Here is a 23,209-nt window from a genome sequence, read left to right as displayed (position 1 = left end):
TGCCATATGAAAACCTGCTACAATGGAAGCTTCCTGAAAGTTAAACACACAAAAAATATAAAAAAGTTTAAATTTAGTTATTATAAAAGGACAAGAATTCTCCTACTAGATACTAGAGGATATCAAATAAAAATCCCAGTGCCAGGAATGAGTTACTTTAATTGAAGTTGTAGATTATTGAGTTCCCATAGACCTCTTATGTATAGTATTATAAAGGTTTGAGCTGTTGCTATTGGTTACCCTGAAGAACTTGACAGTACTAATTGCTGAAGTCACCATATTCTTGGGTTGTAGGACATAGAGAAATCAAGCTGTCAGTGACCTGGAAGCTTCATCCTATTTTCTTTCTGATAACCACAGATGATAAAGAAATAAAATATTGTTTTATGTATTCATATTTTGAAATTAGTAGATTCTATATTTTACTTCTTTTCTTTTTTCCTTTCTTTCTTTTTTTTTTCCAAGACAGGGTTTCTCTGTGTAACAGCTCTAGCTGTCCAGGAACTTGCTTTATAGACCACACTGGCCTTGAACTCACAAAGATCTGCTTCTCAAGTTCTGGGATTAAAGGTGTGCACCACCACTGCCTTGTACTTATTTTCTATACGTTCTTCAAAAGACTATACTTATAATTTCCAATTATTATATTTTTATTGTCCTCTTAGACCTTAATTTTGTTATTTAAAACTTCTTATCTTCATTAATAGTTAATATAATCTGTCTGATGTGTGATACTTTTAAATATAAGTCATCTACAATTTTCATTTCTTATTAAGTTAGGTTTTGTCTTATATGTTCTAAACTGCACTATGTTGTTCATATTAGTTTAGAATTACATATTCTCAGTGAATTTAACCTTTTATCATAATGTTGTGACAGATTTTTTTCTTTATTATTATTTTACCTAAGGTCTTTTTTGTCTCATATTATCATAACTATACCAACTCACTTTGGGGGCAGTTTGTGCAGATAGCATTCTACTCTATACATAAAAAATGTATTGTATTCTCTTTTCTTTACTTCTAGTCCCTTTATATCCTTATGTCTGGAATGTGTCTATTTAAAAGCATGCGGCATTAGCAAGCAAATGCATTTATTGTAAAATAGAGGACAAATAGAGAAAGTGAACTAGAAAAAATAGAGAGCTTAGGAAATGCCTGTAAAGCATATTGACACTCAAGACAACAAATAAAATTCACTGGTTTCTCTGGAAGAATAGTAATCACAGCCCTTCATTCTTTTCAATGTAATCACATTCCTGCCTTTATGAAAAATACTTCTGGCTTTTATTTATAGGTTTATCTTCAAAATGCACATCCCAGAATGCCACAGTAGAGTTGCTTCTGTTGTTGTTTGTGTGCATGCTTTTAAAGATAATGCTTTCCTCCTCCTCTGGTCTGCTTCCTCTCTATCCCACTACATTCTTTTGTATCTAAAAACATTATTGAGTCAATACTCTTGCCATGGTTTCATTTTGAAGTTATTTTCCTCTGCCCTGAGATCAAATACTCTGTAAGAAGGGTTCATTTCTTCTATGAGAGACCACTATTTAGAAGTCAAGATCTTAGGGCTGGAGAGATAGCTCATTGGTTAAAATATATACTGCTTTTACAGAGGAACCAAATTCCCAGCCTTCAATTTAGGCCGCTTGAAGCCACCTGTAACTCCAGCATTAGGGGATTTGATGCAATCTTCTGGTCTACAGAGATACAACACATGAGCATGCACCCCTCACACAGACATATACACATACTCATAATATATTTAAAAAAATAAATCTTTAGAAAATAAGATTAGGAAGCTATGTATGCTCAGCTCATTTTGACTCAGCTGTCATACTAAGGTTTCTTAGTAGGCAGAGCTCAGAAAGTGATAAGTGTACATTAATTTGTTCATGATGTATGTATGCATGTATGTATGCATGCATCTATCTATCTATCTGTCTGTCTGTCTGTCTGTCTGTCTATGCATGCATCTACTCTGATACCAATCCAAATTATGAATTGTTTACACTGTAATTACGGAAAATTCCTATGAATTTATTTTGCTTTTTGTTTTCGTTTTGAGAGGCAGGGTTTCTCTGTAGTTTTGGAGCCTGTTCCGGAACTAGCTCGTGTAGACCAGGCTGGCCTCGAACACACAGAGATCTGCCTGCCTCTGCCTCCTGCGTGCTGGGATTAGAGGCTTGCGCCACCACTGCCCGGCTGGAAATTTCATATGAATTTATAGCAAATTATCTCTTTGCCTCAGGAGATAATTTGGCCAGCAAGGTACTTATATCGACAGCATGAAGGCATGAGTTCAATCAACAGAACCCATGTATGAGAATGGTGATGTACACGAAGGTAAATGGATCCCTGGGGCCTATATGCCAGCCAAACTAGTGTACTTGGTAACTTCTAGGCCAAGAAGAGGAAGGAGTGAACTTCATGACACTCAAGACGTAGACAACTTACAAGTCTCAGGAAATTCTTGAAATTAGAAAGAGTCACAAGAGCACCCCCCCCAATTATGGAATCGGTAAACAACTGCTGAGAGAGGAGACTGAGCAACCAAGTTCCCCAGGAGAGACTCTCTAGATGGCTTAACTGCTTCCAAGGCTTGGAGAGAGCTCCAAGATTACAGCCTTAGAGAGTCCTCACTCAGATCGGAGTAGGATTTTCAGGGAAGCAGCTGTCTTTGGATCCCCCACATTTCTCTAAGTAACCCCAAAAAACTAACTCCTTTACTGCCACAATCTACACAACTTTGGTATTGATTTGATTAGGGCAAGGGGGGAAGGAAGAAACTGATGTGGGATGTCCTTCTGTATATGTGTTGCTCTTATTGGTTACTACTTCAAGATTTGAGAAAGCCAGTCTACAAACCACAGTTCCAGAGAACTTAGACAACAATGAGGACACTAAGAAAGACTTACACAGATCTAATCTACATGGGAAGTAGAAAAAGACAAGATCTCCTGAGTAAATTGGGAGCATGGGGACCTTAGGGGAGGGTTGAAAGGGAGGGGAGCAGAGAAAAATTTAGAGCTCAATAAAAATCAAGAAAAAAGAAAAAAGCCAAAAAAATGAGTCTGAAGATATGTTACTTAGGAAAAGAGGTTCTGATTTTGTTTCCACAGAGGATGGGAACTTGTTGATTCTTTCAAGGCTAATGTGGTTTGATGGAACAAGACTCCCTGAAAAAACTCCGTGAACCATAAGAATACTTCATCCAACAACCAGCAGGAAATAATCTCAAGAACTACACTGAAATTCCAAAATATTGGTTATAAGTGTTTATTTTCATCTAAAGGGGGTTGATTATAAAGTGTTAATGGCCACAATCAAGGTCTTTCTTAAGAAAAAAGGGGAACTATAGAGATGACTACTTTGCATAGGTATGGATCTTGGTCTATTGATACAAATTTAAGGTTGATTTGCTACACTGTGTATATGTATTTTTGCTCTTGTTTAGTGTATTGTGTTTGTATAGTTCACTTAAAAATGTAATGTATAGTTAAGAAATACAGACTAATAGGTAGTCATCTGTAATAATCAAACTTTCAACTATGTTAGATAGGTTTTCTAGATATATAGAGATATATTTCAGTTAAATAATCTTAAACACTTTAAAGACATACAGAATATGGCATTTAAAATGTTTTAAGAACTTAGACTTTTCTCAACAGTGAGACATGTCTGCTTCTGGCAGCACCGATTACTTCAGAGAGGTTTATGGGCATTGAAGAAACTCATTATGGAATTTGCTTTTAATATGACAAGGCTAGCCATTTGGGCAAGAAACTGTTCTTGCCTGGACTGCTTGATGGTATGCTACATGAACTGGACATGCAAGACCCATAGAAAAGTGAACTTTCTGAAAGATGGGATGGTCCTTCAGGGTTCCTGCTTCACAGAAGAAACTGCCAGACTTTCTGCAAGACACAGAAGAAAGCATCTTATGAACTTTTCTGTTACAAGGCAAAACATATCTTAAAATTTCCTGCTTCGTGGAAAAGTCTGACAGATATTATGGGCCTGTACACTGAAGATGGATGCCCCAATGTTACACAAGAACTTTGGAAGACTGTCTAGGCAGAACGATGTCTCTGTCAATTCTAGAAAGCTGCTTACAATGCACTTCTTGTTTACTTAGGTAATATTATATCCTTCTGGAGTCTTTGAAGAGTTAAATACAGAGAGTTATAGTTTTTTTAGTTATGATAAATTAATATAAAATTTTAGACTCACAAAGATAGGATAGATGATACAGTATTCTTCTTAATTTGCCAAATGTAAATAGACTAAATATTTCAACTACAATTCTTGCTTGATAACGGTATTGTATATGTAGTTTTACTATGTTGAAGTGTAATCCTTCTGGTGTGGGACAATTGTCTATATTCTGTCAATTATGTTTTAAATAAATGCTGATTGGCCAGGCCGGAAGTATAGGCAGGACAACCAGACAGGAAATAGAGGTGGGTCAATGAGAACAGGAGAATTCTGGGAAGAAGGAAGCTCCCTCTGCAGTCCTATCCAGACACAGAAGAACCAAGATGTGTCTATGCCACTGAAAAAGGTACTGAGCCATGTGGCTAACACAGATAAGAATAATGGGCTAATGGAAGTTATAAGAGCTAATAAGAAGCCTGAGCTAATGGGCCAATCAGTTTATAGTTAATGTAGACCTCTGTGTAATTTTTTTTGGGACTTAACTATTGTGAGAACTAGGCATAACAGAAACTTTTTATGTAGACAGAAAAGGAAAGATGATATGGAATGTCCTTTTGTATATATGCTGCTCTTACTGATTAATGAATAAAGCTGCTTTGGCCTATGGAAGGGCAGAATATAGCCAGTCTGGAAGATAGATAGATAGATAGATAGATAGATAGATAGATAGATAGATAGATAGATAGATAGATAGACAGACAGACAGACAGACAGATAGATAGATAGATAGATAGATAGATAGAAAGAAATGCAGAGTCAAGGAGATGCTATGTACCTGCCCAAGAAGCACAAGCCTTGTGGTAAAATATAAAATTATAGAAATGGGTTAATTTAAGATATAAGAACTAAAAATATACCTGAGCTATTAGCCAAACAGTATTGTAATTTATATAATTTCCAGGTAATTATTTGGGTCTACTTGGCTGGGAAGCTAAATCTCAGCCTCTGGTTACAAGAAACAGCATACATACATGCAGAAAAGCTAGAACTAGGTAAGCCATGCACTCTGATGGAGACATACCAACAACCAGGAAGCTCAGCGCATTTATTATACACAATATACAATTTATTATATACAATGCGATGATGTTTAACTAATCTGCACTGGAGATCTCAGGGTAGAAACCCCAAATCACAGTCATCCAGGAGGAGGAAGCTGTGGTTGACAGTTTCTACATATTATAGTTTTAGATAAAGGTCAATCATTTCTCAACACTCATACTTGGACCAGAGAATGGCTTTGCCATTTCCTTGAGTCTTAAGCATTAGGGCCCTTGAAATGGTCATGCTTCCATAAAAACACACACTCACTCAGGACTACATCTGCTCCCCACAGTTCACCAAGCTTGACTTTTGTGGATTCTTGGATGAGAAGATATTTGTTCATATCTTCCCAGAGCTAGTCTCACACTACATATGAAAATGGAAAGAATGAAAGAGAATATCACATCCCTCCATTTCCACATAGAAATCTTGAAGTGTCAGTAGCAATACTATCAGCTCTACTAACCTCATTATTAAAACAATAAATCTTATCACACTCTTCCTGATAATTGTAGTGAATCTACATTGTCAGAGCACACAGACATCTAACAGTGTATTCACTGGCACTGTATTCACTTCTCTGTAACCATGTTGGTTGACTATAGCTCATTGTTGAGTATATTCCTCAAGAAAAACCATGAGAATAATCTCTAATATTTTTGCTGTGGAGAGAAATTTGTTTGCAAGTATATGCTTGAAAGTTACTTTTCTTGCATATAAAATCTTAGATCATATTATTTTGTGCTTTATCAATATATTGCTCACTTTCTTCCATCCACATAGCATTACAGTCAAAAGCTTGATAATAATCTCATTTTTCTTTTATATATGACTAAGGCTTTTTTCCTGTAAATATGAAAGAATAATTTTATCACAAGTTCCAAAAATGATTCTGAAATATGCCCTAGTATAGATTGTTTTAGATAAATGTTCTCATATAGGCATGGTGTCCTTGTTCTTTCTTTGTTTTAAAATATAGTTTTACTTGGCATACAACATAATATGTTTCATTATGAACCATTTTTAAACCTTACTTGAACTTTTCTCTTTCCAAATAGTCCCTCTCCTTACTTCCCAGGTATGCACATGCATGTGTGTGTGTGTGTGTGTTCATACATGTGTATGTGTATGTATGCATGTGTATGTGTGCTTGTGAGAGTTTAATGCCAATATATTGTTAACTCTATATTTTTTAAATATTCATATGAGAAAATTATTAGGTCTTCTTTATATCTTACCCTCTGCTAAGCCCTTTAGACTTCTCTGTCCCCTTTATAATCTGTATTGCCTTCTCATTTTATCATTTTGATTGGTTTCTTCAAGAATGTTTTCTTGAATTGTATACATGTGGGGTGGTATAGGGGTATATGCATATGTGAAAACCCATGTGAATAATATGTATAAAGGTCTATATGTGAAGTAGGTATCTTTCTTTATCACTCTCTACCTTATATTTTGAGAGAGGGTATCTTACTGAACCAGTAGCTTATTGATTGTCTAGACTTGTAGGCCAGGAAGTCCCAAGAATTCTTCCTTTTCAAGTGCAGGGATTATAATCAAGTATTGTCGTGCTTAGTCTTTGAGAACTCAGGTCCTCACATTTCAACAGTGAGTACTCTACACATAGAGCCATCCCCCTTGCCCTTGGACATTGTGGTATCCGTGTCTTTGCTTTGAGTTTATTCCTTGGACATTCTGGCTTAGCTATGGTGATCTTCTTAGCTTTCTTTCCAACTTTTTTCTCATCTCCTGATTTTAATTACATTTCTTTTATGGTAATCCCCTCCTTTCTTGCTTTTCTCCAAGCACGTTTCTTTGTGTTCATTTACTCTTGTGTTACTTCCAGCTTATTCTTCATTTCTGAGAAATGCTTTCTTAAATTTGTAGTTATTTCCCAAGTCCTTTGGCTTCAACCCCAAATTCTCTAATTCTGTTTCTTAGTTCTTTAATGTCTCATTTCACAATGTCTTTAACAGTTTTTGAAACAGTACATTACCATTTTCATCTGGCTTATAGGGATATCTCTCTTCCATACTTTCACTATGTTATGTTATTTCTTTTTTCTCTTGATAATTCTGATTTCAGTGATTTTATCCCATCTTTTATATGAAATTCATTTTCCTGAACATGAAGAACACATCATCCAAAACTTCATTAATAACTTTCCAGCATTCCCCTTTCTTCTTCCTGCATGGCCTACAAAGATATATTGACTTCCCTTCTGATCCCCAACTTTTTTTATTTACACTTTCAATTCCTTATTGCTACTGCTTTGTGTTGCTCAGTTTAGACTATAATTCCAGTATTTTTACCTGAATGGAGGCTAATTTGAAGAGACTGTGGTTTCAAGATGGCACTATACTTCTCATGCTTTAAAGCAGAACCTCTGGTATCATTATTATGATGTGCAGGGTCTCTCTTGGTGGTTGCCCTTATTTTCAAACTTGATTGCTGGTTTTTTCTCTTTTCTTCTTTTATTATTATTATTATTATTTTTTGAGATCTGCCTAACTCTGTTGCCCAGATCATTCTGGAACTCAAGATTCTCCTGTGTCATCCTCCCAGGTGAGGACAGTATAGACATGTACCACCACACGAGCTGCAATATTGATTTTTGTGCTTTCAGTGGGGATATGTTGATTTTTACTTGGATGTGCCCCAATATGCCTCACTGCTTTGCTGCTCTCTCTACATGGGACTGATACCATGCAGGCTCCGGGTTCATGGGTCTCTTAGTAATTTCATCCTCCTTTTTGAAATCTAGTCCCTTTCATCTGTAAATACAAACAATATAGTTTTCTTTTAAATCCTGAATGTTTGATTGTCCCAGAGTTGGACTTCTAGTTACCAATGGTTTAATTCTTCTCACCCACAACTTGTAACTGAATGGGATATCATTTCTTCTGAGTTATTATTTTGTTGTTGTTTGTTTTGCTTGTAGGAGAAAATTTTGGGAAATTAAAAACTTAATCACTAATTTCATTATCCATCCTAAAAGATTTACTAGAAGAAACAATGCTTTCTACAACAGCTCTGTCAATTTTTGAGCTTTGGAGAAGGGCACAGATGCACAATATGGGTGCTGATAAATTCATATCACTTCATTTCATTTTGCTGTTTGCTTCTCCTTCAACTTCTATGTAATTTTCCAATCCTCTTGTCAATGTGTCTCTCTTCTTTGGGAAATGAATCTAAAAGACTCTCTTTAAAATTATACTATATTCATTTTATCCAAAGTCCAAATATTATCAGTATATTCCAAACAACTCATGGATCTTTGACACTAAATCCAATTAACTCTATCCCCCTTTGCAAGCATATTGTTGGCCAGTAATTTCACTCTTTTTTTTAGTACGTGCACACATCCAAGTCCACATTATAATACTTCTTCACACAGTTTATTGCAGTTCACATTGTCCATAGCAGCTGCCTGGATAACCATTATTTCTTGCCCTCATGCCTGTCTTCTGTGGTCGATGAATTTCCCATTCAGTCATCCTCCGAATCCACTAGAGTGATGTGTTCTTGGAAGTCGATGCCTGTGTTTTTATTGTTCAGACTGCTTGCTCTTCTTCATATGCTCAGCTGTGTATCCAAATGAAGGTTTGCTGTTTTGCCTGTTCATGCTCATTCTGTAGCTTGTTTGCTGTTTTCCAGCATTCATTGCTGAAACTGAGTCTGATTTGAATTGGTGATTCCATGGCAAAGTAAGTTGTATATTTTTCCATTCATTTTTTAAGATGCTTTGGGAGGCTTTGAAATTTTCTATAATAAGTGTAGGTGTCTTTTCAGTATTTTTAATTCATCCTACTTGGGATTAACTGGGATTCTAGAATTAAGAAATACTTTCTTCTACCAGTTCTAGAAAATTCTTAGCTATATCTCTTTCAGTATTGTTCTATCCTTATAATCTCTTTTTTAGACTTTCAATTTTTGTCTCCCTGAGTAAATTCAGTAGCTTAATAAATTGTACCTCATGAAAATGGAGAGATTGCTCAGTGGTTAGAGAGTGCACCATTCTTGCAGAAGAGTTGAGTGTGGTCCCCAGCATCCATGTCAGACAGCTCACAAACACTTTTAGCTCCAGATCCAGGGGATCTGATGCCCTCTTTGGGACTGCACAGGTATCTGCACTCAAGTGCACAAACCACACACAGAGACACATATACATGTCACTAAAATTAAAAACAAAGTATTTTTAAATGAGTTTTAAATTTCACCTCACAAGTTATCAATAGTCTTCTTGCACGTCCCTCATTTCTTTCCTTTTCATGTCCACTAAATTTATAATTTCTTAGCTATCACATGCAATTCTTTTTTTAAAAAAAGAAATGTGCTTTGTTCGCATCAGGTATTTGTCTGATCCACCATCCCATCTTTCGTTTTAAAAAACACATAATTTTTGCCTATTTGGTAGTTCATGATTTATTAACGGTGGGACTTTCATCTTGCATCCACTGAAACCAAACCTCAGGCTCTGGTTTCTGTTCACTTAAGACTCAATTCTCAGTTCATGTTTATTTTATACTATGAATATTTCCTTTATTACCCAGGCATAATCATTCACTGTAAAGCACATTTGCCATTTCCTACCATTTATGAGACAGGGTAAATGTTTCAGTGTTTTTTTGCTGTTTTGTTTTAAGAATACATGACTTTCAGTGTTGGTCACGGTGGAAATAAACCGGACAATTTCCACATTTCTACTTCTGCAATTATAATTGTGTGGTTTTTTTTGAATGGAGAAGTTATAGCAAAAAAAAAAAGGCTGGGCACAGAATTTTGAATCCATTTGCTACTGTTGACTGAGGTTTGTTCTCTAATAATTTAATCAAATTTATCAATGGGGACTGTACTTCTGAGATTATTAGTGCACCTTTCACATGTAGCTGTGCTTCTTTCAATATGATATTGCTTTGTTCAGATTAGTTTTCTTCTTTGGGGAACATAATTATGAACATTCTAAATTTCCTTTGTCTTCCACATCTATCTATTTTCTGAGATTATTTTCAGTGCTTTAGCTTATGTTTCCTTTCTTCACTGTTACTGGAGGTTTCTGAATGTGAGGTATCCCCAGCTCCCCTTTCTGAAGTTTCCAGTACAACTCAGTCACTGACAAGTTACTCTGATTTCTTACTCTTTCCCAACTCTGAATAAGTCAAACCTTTTTTATTGCCTGCTGGATCTTCATCATGTTGTATTTTTCTTGTGGAAAGAGGCAATTGCCTAGCTTTCATTTTAAATTAATAGGGATAAATTGGACCCAGCATTCATTTTATCGGCAGCAATATTTCTGAGGCAGCTTTTGTCTCCCATCCATTTTCTCCTCTGTTTTATGATACTGTCCTTGTGTAGGACCTGTATGGGTTTCTTTAATTATAATTACTATTACCAATGATTGAGTAGAGTTCTTTTTGCATTAACTGCATATGGTTTTATCAGAAGTGTAGCTGGGATGCATTCTAAGCTGTAATAATTCTCCCACTTCATAGCAAATTCCCTTGGGACAAAGTACAGAGTGTACAAATTAGTTATTTTACCATGCATAGGTCAATGCCATAAAACCCCATTGCTTCTACCTTGAAGGCTGGATCTTAGCTCTTTATTCAGTCAGTCCCTTAATTCTCTGTTATGAAAAATTGTATGAAAGTGTTGATCTATCCCTATGTGGCCTCTGAAACTAACCTCAAAGGTCTTGGCTTCTTAGGGTAAAATACCAATCTTGTAATCCGTCCTGCTGACTTTGTTAGGGTCTAGGGCCATAGATGTCTCCTTTCAGCCCCCAATCATACCCTTAATGTTCACACTGCAGCCCTTCCTCATAGCTATCGTCCAGCACAATACATTCTTTTTGCTTTTACCTTAGCGCTTGCATTTTCTTTTCTTCTGGTCTTTTTTCTTTCTTTTTACAGAGGGGTAATTTCAGGGAGCAGAAGTGGGCAAATGGCTTGTTCCTCTGGCATCTCAAAATTAGAAGTCTGTTACTCACCTTACTTAACAACTTTTGATATGAAAAAATGTTGGAGTCTTTTCACAAGTCTAAGTAGATTGTAGGCTGTCCCCCAAAATGTCATTTGTAATTAGGTTGTCTGGAATTTGGAATGCATTTTCTTATAGAAACTAAGTTATAAATGGCGGTTGGCAACAAAGCCAAGCTTTTCAGTAGGCTGTTTAGCTGGATACATTGTGCTAATAACATTATTCTGGCTTCCCAGAACTACCATTTATTAAGTTATTTCTATGGGAAAAAATGAATTCCAAGTTTTAGCTGATAGAACATAGAATATTTTAAAATGCAAAGCTCTGTGGATCTCTTGCCTAAAATCTTCCAATGTTTTCCATCATTCATAGGCAAGGGGCAAAATCTTCCACATGGTCTACAAGGCCCATGAGCTGGCTCCTGCTGGACCTCTGATTGCAAACTACCCTCCAACTGCTGTGCTCATTATTACTGGAATATATCATGTGTCTGCCAGCTCTGGTATCTTTGTATATCTAGTTTCTTTTGCTAAGAATATCTTTTTACCTTATTTTTGCTTTTTAAAAGATTCATTTATTTTTATGTATACATTTAAGTGTTTGCCTGCATGCATGTCTGTGCGCTATTTGCACGGCCAGTGCTTCTGGAAGCCAGAAGTGAGATCACCAGGAGCTGGGAGCTGCCATGCATACACGGGTAACTGAACCTGGGTCCTCTTCAAGAGCAGCGAGTGCTCTTAACTACTTAGCCATCTCTCCTGCCTCACAATTTTCTCTTTTTAATTTTTCTGCTATTTGTCTTTCTTACCCACCCTTTAGAACTCAATACGGATTTCTCTTATTTGGACAGCACTTGAAAACTTCAAGATAGCTCATATGTTCATAGCATCTGAGGATATTGCCTTGATTTAAGTTCGACAACTTACAGTGGCTGGCATGGAGTGAGTGTTCTGTACATACATATTGATGTAAATGTATAAATGAATGGTTAGATATTTTTGTGCCAAATACAACAGCTCTGAAAGTTAGCTATCCAAAACCATTATGTTTTTCACATCTCTCACAATTCCTTGGCCTGATTTTGAGTCTCAGTCAGATCATTTGCATGTCATAGTTAACTCCAAGTTTTATTCTCGAATGACCAATACTATAGACCATTTCTATTACAATTCACCTGCGTGTAAACTGGAAAAGCCTTAAAAGCACACCCCCCCCCCCCTTTTTGCTTTCTCATAGGCCTAGAGTTTAAATACCTAAAACATAAGCACAAAGACAGCCCTGCAGTATGGCTTTCCTGTCCATACTTTGAGCATTCCAGAGTGTGCCCAACTTTCTGGCATTCTCTCTCTCTCTCTCTCTCTCTCTCTCGCTCTCGCTCTCGCTCTCGCTCTCGCTCTCGCTCTTGCTCTTGCTCTCGCTCTCTCCTTTATACTGGGCAGCTGAGTTCATGTTTTTGGCTTTCCTGTCAGCCTTCGTGCCCTGATTATTTTTTGTCTCCTTAAACTTGGCAAGTGCCCATTTATGGCTCTGTCAGTCATCAGTTTGTCATATTATAACTGTCTTTTAGAATCCTTTTATGATCCTTGCCATGCTCTTATAGAAAAAAAAACTTAGAAAAGTCTATAACTATCTATGAAAAGCAGATCTGACCTCTTTCTTCTTTTAATTCTAAATGAACTTTTTCTATTATTAATGCTCCTGCCCCATCATCCTTGTCTTACTTTGGTCAAACAGAAATAAAAACCATTTGTGTAACATCCTTTTACAAATATATCTTAAAAGATTTTATACAAAATATTTGGATCATAATCTTTCCCCTTTCACACCTCCTCCCAGATCCTTTCGTGTTCCCTATCTCCTAACACCATGTTCTTTCTCTCTCTTAGAAAAACAAAAGTGTGTGCATGCCTACACACACACACACACACACTCACACACACACACACACACACACACACACACACACAGAGTCTGTTTTGTGTGGTCCAGCTACTCCTAAGCAAGAGGTGTGTCCTGGAGGGCAGGTTATGATACAATCCACGTTTTTTTTTTTGATAGTTTTGTTCTGTTTTTGACTTCATAAATTATACTCCATAAACCTTTGATGAGGACCCATCTAGTGCTTTACACAACGCCAGACATCCATCTTAAGAGAAAGGAAACTGAGGCAGTTTTTCACCAACTGAGCATTCTCCCCAGGCTACAAAACAATTTCCTAAAAAGATTCTTCATCTGTGAAACCTGTTCGGTTGCCCGAGTTAAAACGTGATGTGCTCCTAAGGCTGTGGCTGCTACTTGCTTCTAGTCAGCAAAGCCACAAGATAAGAACACATTCTGGGGAACAGACCATTGGGTGACTCTGTCGCTGTGTTGACATCACAAAATATGTTTTTACAAATGGAGATGGCCACCATATTACAAGGAACTTTAATCTTATGGGACCTTCATATAGCTCTGCAATACACAGCTACAATGATTTCATCTCATTTATGACCAGAAAGGTCTTGTCCACAGGCTGACAAAGCACTGACCACAAATCCAGTGAGGTAGATGAAACAAGGAAAGGGGCATTCTTTAGAGGACAACCCTACTTTCCATGATTTCCTCCTTGAAAAATACAGGGGCAAGTCAAGTATTGCTAGGAGTCTATTCTAAGTCATTTACATTCATCACTCAGTTTGTCTGCCGCATGCCACGTACTGTGTACGATGCCCCCTAGGCATCGTGAGGACCCCAAACAGAGGCAACAGGCGCAGATCATTGCTATGTAATCTCTTCAGGATGGAAGCTTAGCCTGGGGATTTACCCAAGAGATTGGAAGAGGAGGTGGTTTCTGGGATCCAGTTAGGAATGTAGAGTTTACCAGGTCAAGGATGGTAAAGGGAAATCGAAACTCTTCAGTGTTCTCTTGAGTTCTTGTTCTTGTTCATGAAAATGCAAGTACGTTTCCTGTCAGTCCAATGTCTTTCTGATCCATGGACTTATCCAATCCTACCTTGTCACTTGAAACTTTCAGACTAAGGCATTGCAAAGAGAAGTAAGAACAAGGTTCTGGAATCTGTGTTAGTAGACACTGTGCTTGGAGACCCGGCTTCTCATCTGCGGGAGCCAGGGTGTAACCTCGAATGTGTTGCTTTTTGAAACAAGGACTGCTATAAATTGCATGCCAATGAGCCCTAACACTTTCATTTTAACGCAGTTCTGAGCACAGAAACCCACAGATTAAACCCAATACGAACATAAGGAATGCCTCACAGAGGAGCTAAGGAGTCCATCCCCAAGACTAGTGACAGGCATGCTTCAGTTGCCACCTAATGGTGGCAGGGAGATTTGACCCTCCCTTATCTAGAAAGAATCTTTTTTGGAATTAGAAAAGTCAGTAAGTTAAATTCTGAAGGAAAAGACATGTCAACACACAATGGCCTGCTACCTAAAATCTTCTCCATGGGGGGGGTAGTTTTCTATTTTTATATGACGATATGATGATATGGAATAATAGAATTTTAAGTATGTGTATTTCCTTTTATAGTCACAAAACAAAGTCAAATAAAACTGAAAATTTACTTGTGTTGTGGACAGAAGGTGGTCCACATGCTGAGGGGGCTGTGAATGGGCAGAATAGCATCACCAGAATTGGGAAAGAAAGGCAAGTCTATAAACTGATTATCAGCCTTCTTATCGATGATCACATATACTTGGGTATGGCAGATGTGCCTGACTTCGCTGGGAAGGATGTTAATGGAGTTTTCATTAGCACTTCTTCAGCAAATATAAACTTCTGCCTCCTGGCTGCCAGCCCTGTGGCTTCTGCCATGGGACTCTCATTTGAGAATATACCCAAGCAGGCACGCAAGGTTTCCTCAGTGGATTCTCGGCTATGGGTAAGTGCTGAAAGGAGGGCCATGTACAGAAGCAAGAACTCCCGTTATCAGGAGTGGGCAGAGATTTGTATGCTTCTCCTAAGGAGGCCATATTTATGCTGAGTACATGCTTATACTGTCCACAGACTTCCAGCTCTACCTCAGCCTTCATGGAGACAGCTCTCCAATGCTGCTTCAAAGGAAAGAGAGACAGAAAGGAAAGGAACTTGGCCAAGCATGTGCTATCCACTGGATAGCACTGTGTCCATTAAAATGAGTAGGAAGGGATGCTTCTCCTCACCGGAACATGATAGGACACACAGGCTCTCCCTGCAGCATGGACAAACAATGCATCTATCTTGGTTTGGGAAAAGACAAGGTCGGGAGAAAGAGATGCTGCTAAACAGTATGACCACCTGGCTTTGTATTGCCTGAACATGAAAAATAAAGTCCCCTAAAGTAAGCCTTTGGAGGATGTGGATAGTGTAGCTGCCGAGCTAGATGCCATCGATTCTTGGACTTACGTATAAACTAATTCATTTCTTCAAGTCTTAACCACCATCCCTGTAGTTTCTACTTATGTGATTGCTTGCGAGGCTGATGTAAATGGAGGTGCACATGCTCAGCCTATAGCAGGACTTCAAGGATGGCACAATTCCAGATGCCCTCCAGGGACCCCCATACACTGTGTTCAGACCCATAGTAATTGAAAGAGAATGCCCCAAGGCATTGTATTTATTTTTAATCCTATCTGTTTGGATCTCGTTATGATGGGTCCTAAGTTAGTTATTCCACACTGTGTAGAAGAGTGTTTTGTTTGTTTTTAATTTTTTCCCAGACTGAGCCTTGATGTGAGAGACTGTTTCACAGGCAGACCGTAAATCCATTTTGAGGATGAATGGTGCCCGTGTGCCTGGATTGACCTGTCCTTACGACATCTCCAGAACCACCTGTGCAGCACGGGCTGGGAGATAACTCACGCCTGGCAGTAGAAAGGGGGTCACTCTATAAACTTATCGGCGTGAATCAAGACTGTAGGGCCAATGAGCATATTCAAATCATGCCAGAGGAGCCAGGCCCAAGAAATTATCAGACACACTAGAGAGAAGAAAGAGTACAACTTCCGTCCTTGAACCCCATAAAGAAGTAGACACCCACCCATGACTGTGATGGCAACAGCTCCCATAATGCTCCCATCTGACACCTGGTGAAGTCCCTGGGACAGCCTGGAGCTCTTTTCCTGTTGGCACACGGCAGGTGTTAACAATCTTACTCAATAATCCTCTACCCAGTCTCCTGCTGTCCCTCAGCCCAGCTGCGTTTTCCATCTCTGGGCCTGTCCTGCTCTTTTACCTCCTGGCTCTATTCACCCTCAATCCTCACTCTCAACTCTGACTCCACAGGGGCCTGACATAAGGGTAGCAGCTCCTATCTTACAGATGATTTGGGTTCTTTATCTTGCCAACACAGACGTGACTGCCAGCGCACTTCTGGAAACCTCTTAAGACTCTGATAGAGTCTCTTTAATCTTTTATATCTATTCTATAACAGACAGAAAGATAGACAGATGATAGATTTACCGCATGATGTGTTCCGTGCCCATTCTGTTCAGTTCCCACATATTTTGGATTACTTTGCAAATGTAAAATGGAAGTTAATATTAATAATTAAGTTTTGTATACTAGGACCCAGGTTCCTGTTGACTGAGTTCCAAAGGAAAGTAGGACTCTGGGGCTAACTCCTGCCTTTGAAATCACAGTACCTTGCTATTGTTATTTGATATATGCTTATGTTTTGTAAAGACACAGCATATTCATAGCCTGTTTCTCTACGTTTCTAGCATAGTGATGCTCATGAAATCACCCAACTCCCTGACCGACAGCGTTCCTCCAAACTTCTACTTCAAGATCCTACCAGGTTCTTATTCTTAGAAAGTGGTGGACTCCAGATAAACGCTCAAACCTTTCAACATAAAGGCAGCTCAAATATCCAGAAACGTGCTCAGCCTGGACTAGAGCAGGATTTCAGGTGGTTAGATCAAAGCCAGTGTGCCTAAGGAACTTGCGAAGCCAGTTCATGACACCTTAGCTCCAACAACAGGGACATAAGGCTCGTCATATAAGCATAATCAAGGTCTGTTCTGGCCTCTAGATTTCCTCAGTCCCTACTCACAAGTACTTACTATAATCTCAAAGCCCCCACTCCAGTCTCCTGGCTTTTTCTTGCCCCCCCCCACTACTCACCCTTCTTAACCTGGCTATTCTCACTATTCTAGGCCCTTGGTATTCTCACCATGCTCTCTATGCTTCTGCTAATCTCGCTATTTAGTCTCTATTTGCTTTCTGCCATTCTCTCCTCTCTGGCGCACAGCCCTGGTCAGGTCCAGTCTGCCGACCATGTTCAGTCTACTTCTTTCTCTGTCTGCTCTCAACTCTTCCAGACGCCTCTGGCTGTCCTCTCTCTCAGATCTACAAAGAGACCTTTACATCCCATTGAGTAGCCTTGTCATCTGTTTCATCGGTTTACCTTCTTCCCATAGCATATCTATCTATGGTTGACAGTGGAGTGGTCCTTTCCTTAAGGAAGACACCACTGAGCCCCAAAGCCAGTTGGCAAATCAGCTAATAGGGTCTCCAAATTCCCCTCTTAACTCAGGGAGAGGTGCAAGAACCCAGCAGCTTCCTTTAACGCAACTGGATTAATTGCCTGCCCAGAAAACAGCTCAGTTCTAAATGATCCTAAATGACCTGAAATACCTGTAATCTTCCCTCTGCCGCGTGGCCGTGCCACATTACCAAAGCAGGGCTTGGTTCTGGAAGCCAGTTTGCTCAGTAAATAGCAGGCAGCATTGCGGGAGGCCAAGGAAATCAGGCTCGGTTCCAAGGGAAGGCTGAGAAATTGATGAAAACGCCACTGGCCTATTCACCGGCCTAATTTGATTCCAGAAAAATCAAGCAGAGGAATTTTCAAATGGGCTGTTCCACTGAGTCTGTGTTCCTTTGTAGACTCAAGTAATCACACTTCAGGGTGCTGCCAGCTCTCAGCCGGGGTGCTTTCCCGAGCAGACTCTGAAGTGCTCCTTCGGGAATCCTGCTCATCTTTCTGAAAGCTTAAGAGGAACTTCTAGGGCTCCCACATGCCTGTTAGTTGGCTACCAAATTGGAAAGGAGAGGAAGCAGCGTGGCACAGGTGAGTGGTGTGCTTGGCTCTGGGTGGTTTTAGTAGGTGAACAGGTTTACTGTAAGAATGCGCTCTGACGATAGTCTGCTTTGGGTTTCTACGTCTAAAACTGGATGGTTATTACTGTCCTGCAAAAGTCAGTGTGAGGGTTGAATGTCACGTGTCCATTTTGTCCACTCCTTTCCATCCTTGTTTCGCAGTTTTCACACCACCACCAAATGGTCATCTTCAAGTTCACTTTCCTCTGTCACTGGGGTGATAATTATTGTACTTAGGAATGTAAAAGAAAAAGGTGTACAAAGGTACCTCTCCCCACCTGAGCAAAGTTGGAAGCTGGGAAAAGCCACGTTCTCTTACTCAATGTTCTTTCTGAACATTCCTGTGCCACTGTTTTCTCAGTCCATGAGTTTGGAGTCATATATGATGCCAAGGAAAGACAGGTCACATGATCAGGGAGACAGTGAGGAAAGGGTGAGTCAAAACTCACTTGGGAGGAACAAGATGGGCAGGCAGATGCTACCAGCAGCTCTCCCTAGGCCAGCGATGAGGACGGCCAGGAAAGGAGAGAAGGCTCTGTAGGAACTCTCTACCTTAGACCTTGTCACTGGCTGTGCTAATAAGCTTTGATACACCAATGTCGAGCCAGGAGGATTCTTTTGAAGCTTTGGCAAATAGATCCTAGAAGAGGGGTATTGAAGGAAGGGGGAGGTGAAGGGGGAGAAGAAAGAGGGAGAGAACATGGACTGACCAGGGATCTATCCTAAAAAAAAGTCTCTCTATATTTTGATCATCAGTTATCAATGGTGACTTCAGAGTCAAACACTATGACTGTGCTCATCTTGTGAGTGTCATGTGATCACTCTGTCTCAATTGCTTTTTCTATAAAATGGGACTATCACATCAGAAGCATAAGGAAACTGAGATTAGAAATAGATGGACAGAGATTAATATTTATTGAGCATTTGGGACAAAGCTGGTGCTGTGCTAAATGTCTTGTGTATTTTTTTCCTTCTAGTAAATCCAGTACCCACAGGATGCAGGCCTACAGTTAATTCCATTTATGAAAATAAGAAACAGGGAAAAGGAGTCCAATGAACTTTCCCAAAGTCATGGTACTATTTGCAAGGATTCAGCAAAAATATAGTTAGAATAGAAACTACTATAATTTTAAGGGGGCTCCTGTCTCTAGCCAGTTATCAGATCAAGACAGTAGCTGATGAGACTAGGTGGTCTGTACCTAAGAATGGTCCTGGTAGTGACAGGAGCCCGCATGAGAAGGTCGAATTCATGCCCTTGGCATTCCCATATGAGCTGATTAGTTTTGGGTCAACTTAACACAAGCTAGTGTTACCTGTGTATAGGGACCCTCTGATGTAAAGCAAGAAGAATAAATGCCCCCCACTGGGTATGCCAAAGGACGACAGTACATGGAGCTGACCATTTCAATAGAAAAAGCATCCATAAGCCAGGCACATTTTCTTCTTAGAAACAAGGAGCAGCTAACAGATCTCATCAGTTGTATATATTCTATATGTGATCTCTCTAACCCTAGTAGCAATGATATAAAGTCAAATGTAGTATTTCTAAACAATATCCACTGGCAGATGTATGGCGATTTGGAAACTCTATGTTTGAGCTTAAGGCTATCTACCATCAGTGTTATTATGAATAATTTTTATTCTACCTGTTTCTAACACTTCCCCTGGTCAGCCTCAGAAAAGCTGTCATGGAATACTTTCATTTCCAGATGTAAACACCTTGCCATTATCCAAGGCTATGCACGTGTTATGAACATTCGGGACCTCTGATTGATATATATATATATATATATATATATATATATATATATATCTAAAGTGATAATAATGGTCCGCAGACTAAGTGAGGATGTACAGAAAGTATCTATTGTAACACTTACTAATTGGGCAGTTGAGGTTTCATTTTTCTAAATCAGAATGACAGGAGTGAAATAATCCTCACAAGATTGAGTGTCAATAATGACACTGAGGAACCATGGAGAAGGCTCAGTGGGCAAAGCACTTGCCACCTAAGCGTGAGGGGAGTGACATTTCACTTGTATTTTAATAACTAAAGCTTGCCTGGGGATTGGAAAAGTAGAACAGCCACATGGGTCAGTCTTACAGACCAGCCAGCAATGACAGGCACCTTTAATCCGAGTAGCCACAATGACTAGTAGCCGTAGAAACCACACGGTGCATAACTTTAATCCCAGAAGTGCATACCTTTAATCCCAGCCCTAGAGAGGATTATAAAACAGGAGGATACAGCTCTCAGACAGTCTCATTCTGAGATTCCTGGAGGCAGGATCGCCATTTTGGACTAAGGTCAAGGTAAGCACCAGTGACTGGCTCTTTTGTTTCCAGATCTTTAGATTGAAACCCAATCTCTCTTTCTAAGTTTTTATTAATCGTGCTTCACATGAGGACTTAGGTTTGAATCCATTGGACCCACCTAAGGCCAGATATGGTAGTATATGTCTATAAACCCAGTGCTCCTACAGTAAGATGAGGGAGAAGTGGAAACAGTAGAATCCCCAGAATTCAAAGGGCCAGAGATCCTTGTGTACACAGTAGCAAACAGTAAAGATCAAGGTGGTAGGTAAAAACCCACATCTGAGGCCACCTTTGGAATATGCCCTGTATGAGAATGAGTGACAGGTGCAGGAATACTCCCTATACAAGGTTGAGTGACAGGTGCAGGAATACTCCTTATATGAGAATGAGTGACAGGTGCAGGAATACTCTCTATACAAGAATGTGTGACAGGTGCAGGAATACTCCTTATACGAGAATGAGTGACAGGTGCAGGAATACTCCCTATACAAGAATGAGTGACAGGTGCAGGAATACTCCCTATACAAGAATGAGTGACAGGTGTAGAGAAGGGGAGGAGTTGAAATCTTTTGTCTAAATCTCAGGTCCCCTGCTGGTAGAAATTAACAGGTTCCATGAAGAAGGGACTTCCTTTTCAGTAAATGCAAGTATGCAAGAACCTCTTGACCACAGGCTCCTAATCAGAGAAGCATCTTGCTAATTGCCACTTGTGTGATTACAGAATTAATTAGCCACTCAGAAATATTATACATCAAGTCACATGAGGATGAACTTATGTCATCATTGGAACAATATTGCTCCGTGCAGAGTGGAAAGTACAATTGGTGCCAACGGGAATTCGACGTTCTTACCTATGGCTCTCATGAACCATGTGTATTACATTTTTGGACACAAGTAGAAGGACATGCGGCTTTATCATAGCTACTTCACTGTGGCCTCTCAGTGTTTTATCTCCAAACACACAGAACCACATCCTATCCTCACCTACCATGAGGTCCTCTCCTATAGCTATTTTTGCACCAACCCTCCCCAACAGAGCATTTTCTGCTTCACTGGGATTTTTAATGTATTTTGATTAATTTCTTTTTTAACTTGAATATTTTTTTTCATTTTACATACCAACCCCAGTTCCCCTTCTCTCCCCTTCTTCTACCCCTACCTACCCCCATCTTACCCTCATCCACTTCTCAGAAGAGGGTAAGGCCTCCTTTGCGGAGTCATCATACCAACCTGAGGCAGGAACAAGCCCCTCCCCCATTATCAAGACTGAGAAGATATCCCACCATAGGGAATGGGATCCAAAAAGCCAGTTCTTGTACCCAGGATAAGACAGGCAAATGGATGAAACTAAAAAAAAACATCCTGAGGGAGGTAACCCAGACCCAGAAAGATAAACACAGTATGTACTCACTCATAAGTGGATATTAGACACAAAGCAAAGGATAAGCAGGCTACACTCCACGACTCCAGAGAAGCAAGGTAAAATGAGGACCCTATGAGGAACTCACATGAAGGGCCCCAGGAAGGGGAAATAGTTAAGAGAGGGTGGAGATAGGAACATGAGGTATTTTGATAAACTTCTATTCACAAGCCAACCAAAGGTACGAATGTCATCTATGGATGCAATTCTTACTAATTCCCTTTTATGCTTTATCAGTGCTCTAAAAATGCTCAGTGCAGAGAAGACAGGCAGATTTCTATTTACCAGCACTCACTAACCATTGCCTACCTACCATTCAGTCCCCTGCACTGTCAATGGGACCATTCTCAGGATTGCATTTGCAAATTATCTTGGCATTCAGTAAGATACAGTTGAATGTGTCTCCAGATGAAGCAAAGAACTTGACACATAGCACTATGGTCTAGGCTGGAAGGGGCGGGCCTAAAGAACATGCTTACTGCTCCTGTTACCAAATTAAGGAAAAATAATGCACAGGATTACTTACTTTTGCCCAATTTTTACAAGGTAGAATAATCCACATGCCCCAGACAACATGCACAGGATTTTCTATGCTAAACATTTTCAATAATGTGTATTTGATTACTTAAGTGTGTATGTAGAGGGGGTTATTTGCCATGAGTGAGAGCCCACAGAGCCACAGGCATTGGAGTACCTGGAGCTGGCGGATAAGGTGGCTGTGAGCAGCCCAGTGTGGATGCTGGGAACCAAACGCAGGTCCTCTCCAAGAGAAAAACACACTCTTAACCCCTGAACTGTCTCTCCAGCCTTCAATATGCACTTTTCCAGATTCCGTCTCTCTTAGCTTGTTACCAATCTCTATTAATTAAACAACTGAAAAAATAGTCATCACTTCATCTCTAGCTTTTTCAGCTAATGACCACCTTAAATTACCTCCACTCCCTCCCCGCTGCCAGGCTTATCTCAACCCAGGTCTCACAATTTCTCACCAGACACAGATATCTAAAGAAGTGTCGGCTTGCTGTATATAGCTTTTATTATATTTAGGTATGACCCTTGTATCCCTAGTCTCTCCAAGACTTTTATCATAAAGGGATGTTGAATTTTGTCAAATGCTTTTTCAGCATCTAATGAAATGATCATATGGTTTTTTTT

The 23,209-nt window shown here is 39.5% G+C and overlaps 1 protein-coding gene across 1 annotated transcript in view; it reads right to left on the bottom strand.

Annotated features, from left to right (window-relative positions):
- The window catches only part of Ptprt (protein tyrosine phosphatase receptor type T), a 1,017,256-nt gene that overhangs the window by 382,464 nt on the left and 611,583 nt on the right, over positions 1–23,209 (bottom strand). The window lies entirely within an intron of this gene.

Source organism: Alexandromys fortis, unplaced genomic scaffold (assembly GCF_014885135.2).
Source record: "Alexandromys fortis isolate MF-2015 unplaced genomic scaffold, M_Fortis_MF-2015_v1.1 scaffold_27, whole genome shotgun sequence".
In the NCBI taxonomy this organism is placed as follows: Eukaryota; Metazoa; Chordata; class Mammalia; order Rodentia; family Cricetidae; genus Alexandromys; species Alexandromys fortis.
The sequence above is the reverse complement of the archived record's forward strand: the minus strand, read 5'-3'. Positions and strand labels throughout refer to the sequence as shown.